Raw genomic sequence first — 12154 nt, forward strand, 5'->3', positions numbered from 1 at the left:
TGTCCTCGCGGCGCCGCTCAGGCGGCTGCCATGGCAACCGCGCCGTCACTCAGCGCGCGCGCCCAGCTGATCAATGCCTGCAAGGCCCCGGCGGTCCCAGGCTCGCCCTGACCGGGCCTTCAGCCTCCGCGCACCTGCAGTCTCTGCACGTCTTAAGTTTCGAGTGATTTGGGGAAAAGGAAGGAGGACCGAGAAGAAAAGAACAGGAGAAAGGGGGTAGGGGAGTAGGAGATGGAAGGGGGGGGGGCAGAAGAGGGAGAAGAAAGAAATCTTCCGTCTCAAGAGGGGGCGTTAATGTGGCTTAGACGTTGCCAAAGCAAAAGGTTTTGCTTTATTTCATTTGTTTTTGCAACAGAGACATGGAGCTGGCGGGAGGGGAGAAGTGGAGGCGAAGGAGGTCACTGTCTCATCGCAGGGCAAGATTTATTTATTCCTCTGGATCTTCTTGGTCCTTGCCTAGATGGCTTTGGCTCAAAAAAAAAATTCTTTGAAGGACTCCTTTCCGCGACACGACCCCCCCCCCCCGTCACCTCGTTCTACAGACATTCTGGTAGGAATCCTTAGTGGTTATGCAAAGAGCATCAGACTTATCCAGAACAGCTCCACCCCCACCCCGAGAGTAGGAAGGTTGATGCCTTGCTGCCTGCGGTCCTCTGAGCCTTAGCGTGCAGCTCCCGCATCTGCGTGCTGCTCATTTCCGCTACAAAAGCTGCGGGGGCGGGGGGCGGGTGAGGCGAGCCCCTCGTAGTTCTGAGTTTTTGCCTGACATCACCAAGAGTCCAGAAACTTGTAAGTCAGCCTGCAGACGCTGACACCTCCTCTGTCCCGGGTTTATCTTCAGGGAAAGCTCCCTTTTAGGAACCAGATGCCAACATTTCCGGATAGTTTACGGCACCGGATCCCCCAAGGGTGCTCATCCACGGCTGAGAGTGTTAGCGGCAGTTATTCATCCCCTGTCCTGCAGAAAAGCTCCCCAATACAATCGTCCTCTGCTGGCCCTAAAACCCAAGGGTGAGGTGTGTGTGTGCGGGCGGGGGGGGGGGGGGGAGTCCTGCGGGAGGGGGTTGAGGCGCATAACTAGCCGGGACTGTTATCTGGCTTATCCGGGTTTGTAGTGGTTTTCGAGGAAACAGCATCTGGGTTGCATAAGGATTCGAGTTTTTGCTTTACGTGTTTATTTAATACCTTGGCAAGAGGGAGCCCTTATCCTGCAACCAGATAAACCTAATTTGGGTTTAAAAAGGCCTTAGATGAGGGGCGCTAGGACTGAAGGAAAACGAGCAAAGCCACGAAAAGCAAACAAGAGGATGTTTATTTTTCTCTTTGGGGTAATTTTTTTTTTTTTGAAGACTTGCCTAACCTCTTACACTTCGTGTCACACAGAGCTAATAAACGGCATTAGTGAAGCGCCGCTGCTACTACAATGGCTTAGCCTTAGCTCGGTCCGCCCTCTCCCTGCCTCAATTCCGTCCGTAACTCCTTCTAGGATTCCAGCACCGTCCTGTGTTTACCTGAGTATCTCGAGCCCCAGGTTTGTTTTTTTTTAACTTAAAAAAAAAAAGTTGTGCCAAAACCAATTGTTTGCCAGCCAGGTTCAAAAGAAAGCTTGGGAAGTTTGGCAGAAGGGTTCGATTTAACTACAGAGCGAACGCCACAAATATTTTGTTACCAGTACAGTGAAGTGCTCCAATTTGCGGTCACATTTGGCATTCACAAAGGATTTTCCTGGGACTTTTATTCCGGTCACCAAATTAAAAAAAGAAAATTAACTGGACGGAGTGATACGGTCTTGGAAAACAATCTCTGGCCGCTTGCGAACTGGCGCGAGCAGGGGCTGGCGTCGCTGAGTCTGCGCCACCGGGAGGCGCGAGCCGCAGGTCGGGCCACCACGGGAGCTGGGGTCACCAAGGGGACCCCAGGCCGCAGCCCGCTGGGCGCCCCTACCCCAGCCCGCCTCACTGAGCGAGCGCAGCGCCCAGGCCACCCGCGTCTGCCCACTGGCGTCCGTGGGAACCCGCAAGCAGCCTGCAACAAGGGCGGGCTTGTCCGGAATCAAACTGCTTCTTAATATTATAATGCCGCACCAAAAGCAAAACCTAGCCCGGCCTGGGAGTCCCTAACAAGAAACACATTGTGCGCGCTGCCCCCGCCTCAGTTGGCTCCAGCCTCATTTGCGCGCTGGCCGAGCTGCAGTCAGCCAAGTCCACGACTGCAGTCTGCCTCGGCAGCCTGCACCACGTGCGCCTGGGGCACCCCTGCCGCGCCCCCGACGGGGTGGGGCCGCTAGAGCTCCGTGGGCGCGTCTGCCTGCAGCCCTGATGGCCACTGGGCTCATCATCGCTCTAGGCACTGGTGGCTCGAATCCAGGTGGGAAAACTTGTTTTCAAAAATAGTTTGACGCCCCCTCCCCAACTTCCCTCAGTTCTTAGGCATTCTTTCTACAGATACCTCGCCGTCCCTCCATGGTAATTCTGAAGTTAAAGGGAAAACACTCTTGCCGGTCTCGCATTCCCCCCCCCCCCCCCGCCACGTGCCTGTCATTGCTCCCCCCCACCCCACCCGCGCGCATTTGTTTTGCGCCTTGTTCTGAGAAAAGGGGCAGGATCTGGGCCGCATCCTTAGGAGGTGACTGCAATGGACTGAGAAGGACTGAGAAAGTCATGACCTCTCAGGGCTTGTGAGCTAGACCCAGACATCTGGGTTGGTCTGGTCAGCTTGTTGGCATCCCTAAGTCATCTTCTTGGTACCGTGGCACTGGGCGTGGCCCGTTGAGATGTGGGCATCGCCCTTCAGCGGAAACCTGGAGGAAAGGCGTGTGAATTAGGCCGTACGTTCATTTTTATTTTATATTTTAATTTTCATTTGAGAACTTCAGTGGAGGGCAGCTGCGTTTCTCTCATCCCTCCCTTCCTGCTCAAACTCTCCAAACACATGGTCTCTTGGTTAATTAGTGTGTGTAACACACACACAGCCTACTGAGTCTGTGCAGCCTTGCTCATATGAGCAAGCACCCACAGTTGACCATATGGGATTGGACACCAATGTGGGAGCTCGTCCCTGGAGAAACTAATCCATTCTCCCTTAGCATTGACGACCCTGTAGCTTCTCTTCTAGGCATGGGACCGTGTAGAGTTTCCTCTGTCCACGTGGCATGTGGCGGTGCCATCATGCCAGTCTTATCTGGGAAACCATACTGTTGGGATTTCGTGGATGCATTTTCCCTGCCACGCCTAGGGGACAGTGTTTAGCAACCCCGTCCTGGATGCCTGTTAAATTCTATCTGTTCTTCTGTGATCTATAGGAGCCTCCGGTATACCGGAGGGTTGCATTGCAGAGATGGATAGTGGTTCTAGGTGCCCACAGTCATTCATTCTCTGCATTTGGACCAGGTGTGGGTCTCAACAACAGTCTCCATCTGTTACAAAAAGCAGCTTTTGATGCGGTAAGAACTATGCTCACCTGTAGATCCTCTAGGGTCTGTGACCTCTCCAGCCGTGGGTATTTGACTAGGTTTTCAGTACCAGATATAAAGTTCCTCCTTTTGAACAGACCTTAAGTTGAATTAGATAGCTGTTGGTTACCCCTATGATAAAAGTGCCATTATTTCACTGTAGGGGAGATATCACTGGCCCAATGGTTCCTGGGCTTTAAGGTGGGGTAGGACCATCCACTGCTTCTCTTCTTTGCTGACACGCACAGTACCTTCTAATTCCATACGAGCCAATCCTCGTGAAGGAGGCTTCCGGGTCAGTTCTGGCTCAATTCCTTCAAGTCCTGTGTCCAAACTATGTGCTGTCTTCAGCAATCGTCTCACCTGGGAGGAAGCCAAGGGCAATGGCAATAGCCCATATTGCTTTGGGAGACTGGACCTCTGTACTCTGCTGCCTGGCACTGAGTTTCATTAGATAGTGCTTGGTTCTTGGGGGACAACATCACCCCATGTGATGTAACTTTATTAAAAACATGAACACATACATCTCTACACATATTGTATTATACATATATGTGTGTGTGTAAATATATATTTACATAAGCATGTGCAATAATCCCATGATCTCCTAGAGGGAGACCAGATGACTGATGGGTGTGGACTCAAGAGCCTTGAGTTCCCCGAGAGTGGGGACAGGAGCCCTTAGGTTGTAACTGTTGGCAGCTGCCACAGGACGTCTTCGGTGCTAAGGCCAGGCTGCCCTGAGGAAAGAATCAGGAGTTGTAGCTTTGCAGGAGTGCAAACCCTGCACAGCGAGGCATGGCTGGTTCTTTGAGCTTTCATGGTGTGCACAGCCCGGGAAGAGAGACCTAGCTGGGGCTGCAGCCTGCGCCTCCCCCAGTTCACACTTCTCTCCTTTCTTTCTCTTTCTCCCTCCTTCTTTCCTTCGCTTGAGGTCTCAATAGGTTCCAAGGCCCTAGGCAATCCCCCTGCCACAGCCTCCTGAGTGGCTTGGACTGCGGGTATACCCATCTCTCCCTGTTTGGCCCTGCGTGTCTTTACTCTGCTTGCACATGCACTGTTGCAGTATAAGTGTGGTGCGTCACGGTGCGTCCCAGGGCTCTCTCTGTAGAGTGCCAGGCCTCTCCACTTGTTGCCCACTGAACCCTCCTGCTCATGGTGTGGCCAAGGGCCAATTCCAGGTCTCCTGTCCCAGGCACAAGGGCAGAACCCCAATCCTAGTTTGTGTCTTTTGGACTTCCAAGAATGTGAACCAAGCCTTTCTATTGAGTGACTCAAAACTTTCTAGAAATGCCCCACATCTATTTAATTCTTTGGGAGAAATGCTAGCTTTAACAAAGGACGTATTTACCACAGATATGTTACGATCCCTCAAAAATACCACATGACTAACCAACCTCATGGTGTCTTTAGGAGCTCTTCAACACTGCGTCCTGGTGATTGCCCTTGGGCAGTGATCCTTTTTTTCTTTTCTTGCTTTTTGTGTTTTGAGACCAGGTTTCTCTGTGTAAGCGCCCTGGCTGTCCTGGAAGGCACAGAGATCCACCTGCCCCTCCCTCCTGAATGCTGGGATTCAAGGCCTGTAACACCACCGCCCAGCTATTGTGCAGTGATTCTTAACCCATGAGTTGAAGCCCCTTGGGGGGGGGGGGGTGTTGAACAACCCTTTCACAGTATTCCTTATCAGATATCCTGCATATCAGATATTTGCATTATGATTCATAACAGAAGCAAAGTTGCAGTTCTGAAATGGCAATGAAATAGTGTTACGGTAGAGGGTCATCACAACACGAGGGACTCTGTTAAAGGCTTGGAGCGCTCGGGTGATTAAGAACCACAGCCCATGGAGGAGGAAAGGCCAGGCTCTCTGTGGGGTCTAGAGGAACGATGGCCTGCTATACCCTGAACCTTGGTAAGAGAGAGAGGAGCCCAGACTTTTAGTGTCAGCAGTCTGGCCACTCAAGGGCTTCACCGTGACAGGGCATGTGACCCTCCCTGGGATCTTATTTTGAGTGTTCCACACACTTCGTACACAATGCCTGAGAGAGAGGATTGTGCGGCTGCACGGGACACCCACCATGAGCTTAGGTTTTGGATGAAAATGCAATACTTGTCTTTAGAGTAAGGCCATGTCCACACTTACCTGTTACATCGAGTGAGCTCAGGAACTGATCTTTCGGTTGAAACTGTGTTCTTACAGGAGTTGGAAGGATGGCTCAGCCCTCAAGAGCACTTATGATTCTTTCAGAATCCCCTCCTGGCTTCTTTGGGCACCATATACACATGTACACACACGTACATACATGTGCGTGCGTGCACATACACATACACACTCTCTTTCTCTCCTTTCAAAAGAAGTCTTTGTGAGAGAGCTTACAGTTGTTTTAAATAAGGTCTGACCTGTGAATAGAAATTCTACTCTGGAGTTCTCTAAGACCAAAACAGACAGAAGTGCACTCCTGTAGAAGAAACGAAGTCCCAAATTCCCAAGCCCTTTATAGACTCACCCACAGTGTTCGCATTGCCTTTGCCTGAACTAGCTCACTATTATTAACTACTACCAGTTGGTTGCTGGGTGCTCCTCCACGGAGGTTCCTATTTCACTTGGAACAGGGAACTCCAGATGCTCCCAGGTAATGTCTGCTGATGTATGCGGCTGGCGCAGGTGCTGTTGAGCATATGGGAGAATCTGTTGCAAGGGAGTGAAATAGCTGAGTGTTGGTGGCACATGCCTTTCATCCCAGTGTTCAGGAGGCAGAGGCAGGCAGAGCTCTGTGAGTTCGAGACCAGTCTGGTCTTCAAGGCAAGTTCCAGGACAATTAGACCTACACAGAGAAACCCTGTCTCAAGAAACGAGAGAGAGAGAGAGAGAGAGAGAGAGAGAGAGAGAGAGAGAGAGGAGAGAGAGAGAGAGGATATGATAAGAATGTGAAGGGAGGGAGGGATGTTAGGTCTTGGTACAGTGACGGGATAGAGAAGCCACAGTCCTGTTCTGTGGCCTCAAGTGTTCGTGGGTAGGTAAATAGTGGGGATGCAACAAAGGAGGAGGCAGCCCTGTTTAAAATCCACTCTTGAATGTATAGCCCTTTGGAAGGTGAGGATGTTGTTCTTCTGCCAGCCTGACTGGGAACGGCTAAGGTCAGTGACAGTGTCAAGGGAGAGGGCTTTTATGTCTTTGTCTTCCTTGAGGACCCTCGAGGCACGCAGAGAGCCCAATGGTGCTGGCGAGGATGGGAACGGTAAACACGTGGCATGTGGGTGTGTTCCCAGAGAAGGGCTGTCACTTGGACGCACAATCAAAGGCTAACCCTATTGGCACCGGCGGCCTCTTTGGGTGATGTGTAGTTAGTCCCGAGTGAAGGCAAGAGGAAACATGTCAGGAGCCATTGTCATCCTTCTATGAACGTTTACAGGAGTTGATGGATATGCAAACAGATCTGTTGGGGACACGTCAGCAGTAGAATGACCAAGTAGAGCATGGAGGTGGAGGTGAGGGGGCTTCAGAGGCTGAAGAAGAGGACAGGGTTTCTGATAGCACCAGGAAAATGGGGTGCAAAGAAGTCACTCACCCACCCACCCATCTACCCATCTACCCCTACCCTTCTCTCCATCCCTCTCCCGACATCCCGGTCCATCCATTCATCCAGCCACCCATTCAATCATTTATCCACTCACGTACCCACCCACCCATCCCCTCATCTATACCTTCACCCATCCGTCTGTCTATCCGTGTGTTCCTCTCTCCTGTGTTCTCCCTCCCTCTCTCAACCTCCCATCCGTCCGACTATCCATCCGTCTATCCATCCATCCACCCACCCACGTATTCGGTAACTACTGAATACCTACTGTACATCTGGAAATTCCAGCTTATAAAATATTGGTGAACAGAACTGACAAAAATCCATCACCTGGTTCCCAGCACCCACAGATGTCCCTCCGGATACTAATTTTGTTTTTTTTTTAAAAAAAATCATCACCATCATGACCTTCCACTCCTGTGAGGTGAGAGAAAGCTGGCACACCGGAGAATAAATGAACGGTTTATGGGGAGAAGGATGGACCTATGACAATGTGACAATGTAGGACCGAGAAGGAAAAGTGTCGGGAGCAGTTTTGGATAAAGTGGCCCTGGGAGACGACATTGAGAAGATGACATTTGAGCAGAGGTTTGAAGAAAGCAAAGTGATAGACATGACATGGTCTGGGGAATAGCATTCTGGGAGAAAGAACAGCCAGCATAGAAGGTCCAAGGTACTTGTGCCCAGGTATTCATGGGATATGGAGGTATGGAGGTGGCCAGTGTGCCAGGGGTATAGTGAGTCCTAGGGGGGTTTACGTATCATTTATTCTAAGCACTATTTATTTTAAACAGAATTCTCAAAGTACAGAGGAATGGAAAGTAGAATGTGTGATCCTCCTGCCTCAGCTCCCTGTGTGCTGAGATCACAGCTTTGTCTGGCCATGCCCAACTTCCTTTTAACTATGTAAACCATGTATTTCAAATGCTATTATATGTAGTCATATCCCTGTACCACCATCGCCACAACAACCTCTCAAAGCTTTCTCTTTGAGAAACTCTGAACTCAGTAGACAAACATCCTATTTTTCCCACCCTGGTCTTGGTGGCCGCTGCCCTTCTCAGTCTCCGTGGATCTGACCAAAATTCTAGTTATCTCATATGTGAGTAGAACCCTTTTTTGCCCTTCTGTGGCCGATCTGGGGTTCCTCCTAAGCTGAGTGTGCAGTGTGGGTGTGATCCAGATCTTGAATCACAGCAATAGGTCCTTTTCACTTCTGGGCTCACACCCCGAAATTCAGAAGCCTTGACATGGTGAGATGGCAAACAGAACACCAGTTGCCACTATACAGGACATACCTGCCTTCTCAGAAGCCTTCTAGATGCCCTGTTCAGGCAGTCGGGCCTGCTCGATTGGCTCTGTGGAGACCAGAACACTGGCTGCCCTCTGCGGCACGTGCATGTCATCTCCCGGTAAGAGGCTAAGAAAGTCAGATGGCTTCTCTACAATTAGCAGGCATGGGACACCAATGTTCGCAGGACCTGGAATTGCCCAGGTGCCTCACTAGACCAGTTAGGGGTCTTTCCCCGCGGCATTTCGGCCTATGACCCCAGTCTTATTGGAGGCCCAGGTATTTCTCTGGGCTGTTGGAGTCCACACCCGCCAAGGGCTAGCCTCAGTGATAGTGATATGGTTGCTTTTGTCCCTTAAAGCAATGCTTTCTCTGCCCCTGGAGGGCATGCCCACCCCTGGAGCGGAATGCAGTCAGGCCACCCACAGGGGACACTCCTGTGTATCCTCTGCTCAGAGTGACGGACAAGTGGTCAGAAGGACTTTCGGACTTCAAGAGTTAGTGGACTATGGAGTCTTGCCCAGCCCTGCTTAGTCTATAAGAACCCTGGTCACGTGTGCAGCAATGGAAGGAATTCACACTTTTAAATGAGACTCCTGGCCGCCCCTAGCTCCTGCAGAAGTGAACTGTGACCTTGGAGATAGGCTTCAACGAGTCCCCAACTGGTCCTGTGCTTGTCCTTCCTTGAGAGCCTGGGTCCACAGCTGGTGAGGACAGCAGCTCAGCTTTGCCTGGAGCTTTATGCTTATTACGCGGCATGGTCAGTGATGCTGGAAATGGCCACTGGAGGACAACATGGGGGTAACTATAGCAACTAACCTCTTACTACTAAAAATATGATCAATGGGATTGAGCAATTTATTTATTTATTTGTTTTGTTTTCTGAGACAAGGTTCCTCTGTTTAGCCCTGGCTGTCCTGGAACTTGCTTTCTAGACCAGGTTGGACTCGAACTCAGAGATCCACCTGCCTCTGCCTTCCCAGTGCTGGGATTAAAGGTGTGCACCACCACACCCATTTTTTCTTTTGTTTGCTTGCTTCAACTTTTTGTAGATGACTTAGCATCAGAAGGAATGGTGCAGTTCTAGACTTTTCGTTCATTTATTTGACATGAAGTATTGTTATGTTGCCCAGGCTTAAGCAATACTCTTGGTTTAGCCCTCTGGGTAACTGGATTATAATCTTGCCTTACCTGCCCAGTCTATAGGTTTTTTTTAAAAAAATTCACATATATTGTTGTGTGTGTGTGTGTGTGTGTGTGTGTGTAGTGTGCCTGTGGAAGTCATAGGACAACTTGCAAGGAACCAGTTCTCTCCTTCTGTCGTGTGGACACAGAACTCAGATAGTCTGCCTTCACAGCAAGTCCATTTATTTGTTGAGCCACACCATTGCCCGTTCCACCTCCAGTTGACAGTTAAAAAAAAAACAAAAAAAAACAAAAAAAACAAACTAATTTGGGCCAGTTCTGCTTGTACTTTCCCATAATCCCATTACTTGGGAGGTGGAGGAAGGATGATCAAAGTTCAAAACCAGCCTGGCCATGCGAGACTTCTCACAGATAAATGCCAACAAAACGCTAAATTAAAGACATCTTTCTGTTTTGGTGCTGAAGAACCCACTTTTTGTTATTGGAGGGAACATTTCTTCCCTATGAGTCTCTTCGTCCTGTTCACTGGCCTCGTCTCTATGAGTTCTCTTGGCAGCGCGTCCTAGGAGCTCACTCGAGCCACCTCCAGCCCTGCGAGAGAGACCTGCTGTGCAGTGGCCCGTGTGCACCCTTTCTTGGACTTACTCCAAGCTCTGCCTTCATCGGCATGGAGGGCAAAGAGGACACAGCCAGCCCCAGCCTGCCCCAACCTGCTGGTGACCTCCCCAGGGCCCTGAAGCCCAGTGACTCAGCGTGACTTAACAACCGAGCTTTCTATGGCAGCCAAGATAATTTGCCACATATCAAGTACAGGATAAAAGCTGACACTGTTTGTAAGATCTGATTCAATCACGAGAGAAAGGAAGCCACCGAGCTGGCTTCCCACTCCAGGGACAGGTTCTAGGACAGACAGACATCAGGAGGTCCAGTCTGGGCCTTGCTGGTGTGGGCTTTTCTTTCTTTGCCAGGAGAGGTAGGTTTTCTCCCAAACTCAAAGCTGATGTCATGTGTTGACTTCTTTTCTTTGTAAACTGCGTGGATGAACGGCCTCTTGACTAGATTGTGCAAACATTGGCACTTGGCTAGCTTTGAAGTTGTGGTTTTCGTGCTGTGACTCCTAAGGTGGCTGGGGCTAGGGCCTTCCTGATACCTTCTTCTTGGAGTTAGCTGATTGGAACACTCCTCTTTGGTTTTCAGGGCCTCTGCTCAGCTGTTTGAACTGGCCTCCTGTCTCCCAGGGATCTTGTTTTTTGGAGCTCATATGACCACCCACGCCCATTTGCTGGATTCCTTCCTTTCAAAACTGGGAGTTTTCTTCAGCAAGACTGACTTGTGTTTTAGGAAGACCCTGGTGCTTAGATCAGCCAATAGGTAGGAGAGGTTGGAAGGGCTTTCTTGTTATTTTGTTTTTATTGATTTGTAATGCTAGGGTCTGAACTCAGGGCCTTGTACATCGTAGGCAAGCACACTCTCTCCCCCTACACTACGCCCTTAGCTTTTATATTTCATTTTGAACTGTTTTGGAGCCTGTGTTTAATGTTTTTTTTTTTGTTTGTTTTGTTTTGTTTTGTTTTTGTATGGTTCGGTTTGGTTTTTCAAGACAGGGTTTCTCAGTAGCTTTGGAGCCTGTCCTGGAACTCACTCTGTAGACCAGGCTAGCCTCCAACTCACAGAGATCCTCCTGCCTCTGCCTCCCAAGTGCTAGGATTAAAGGAGTGCACCACCACCACCCCATCTGTGTTTAATGTTTTAAGAGCGGGATTTCAAGGGTGAAAAGTCTAGGTTTGGAGATGAGCTTGTTTGAGGATTCTAACTTTGGATTCACGGTTTGACACCAAGGCAGGTGGCTTCAGTGGGTCTTGCCCTAGCTTTGAATCTCCCAGAGCGTCTGGCATGGAGTATATAGGGGAACGAGGGCTGAACAAGAAAAACGCATTTGGGAAACTCTATCTCTACTCCTTACCCACTAGCTCTGTGGACTGTTGTTTTTAAAATAAGCTATGTAGCGTCTCCACATAGGCACACATGGTGCGCCGTGTTGTGGGATGTATTTGTACAGTGTGTGAAAATGTACTGTTGTGATTGCTGTAATAAAAAGCTGAGTCAGCGAGGTTCCTGGCCAGCAAGGGGACCTGATCCTGTTCCGGGGGACCCATCAGAGTGGTTGCAAGGTTCCTGGCCAGCAAGGGAATCTGATCCTGTTCTGAGGGACCCATCAGAGTGGTTGGTGAATGTGTTCTTGACCCGCGGCCGGAGCCCAGAAACAGAACATGGACATTCCCTGACCCCCTTCACTCCCTGGTCATTTGGCAGGGGCTGCTCCCCTCTGCTGGGGCCTCTCTCTCCCTAACCCATCCCAGTTTGCACCCAGGAACCTCCACCCTTCTTCCCTTCCATGGGGCCACGGGATCCACCAGCTCAGCCTGTTTGGGTGCTGGGATGGGGTGCTGAGGGCAAGAAGCCGATGGGAGTTCCTTTGCTTCAATAGCCTGCCTGCAGCAAGGTAGGCCTTTTGTTAGCGAGGTCCCTGGCCAGCAAGGGAACCTGATCCTGTTCCATAAGATCCATCGGATAGCATTTGAAGGAAGAGATGGGCAGGTGCCAAGGCAAGAATTCCTCCACCAATCTGAAAAACAGCATGAAAACACCAGAACCCAGTGATCTTACAACAGAAGGTCTTGAATACCC

Source organism: Microtus oregoni, unplaced genomic scaffold (assembly GCF_018167655.1).
Source record: "Microtus oregoni isolate MIOR12 unplaced genomic scaffold, Mior012 000034F_ref0000314, whole genome shotgun sequence".
Lineage (NCBI taxonomy): Eukaryota > Metazoa > Chordata > Mammalia > Rodentia > Cricetidae > Microtus > Microtus oregoni.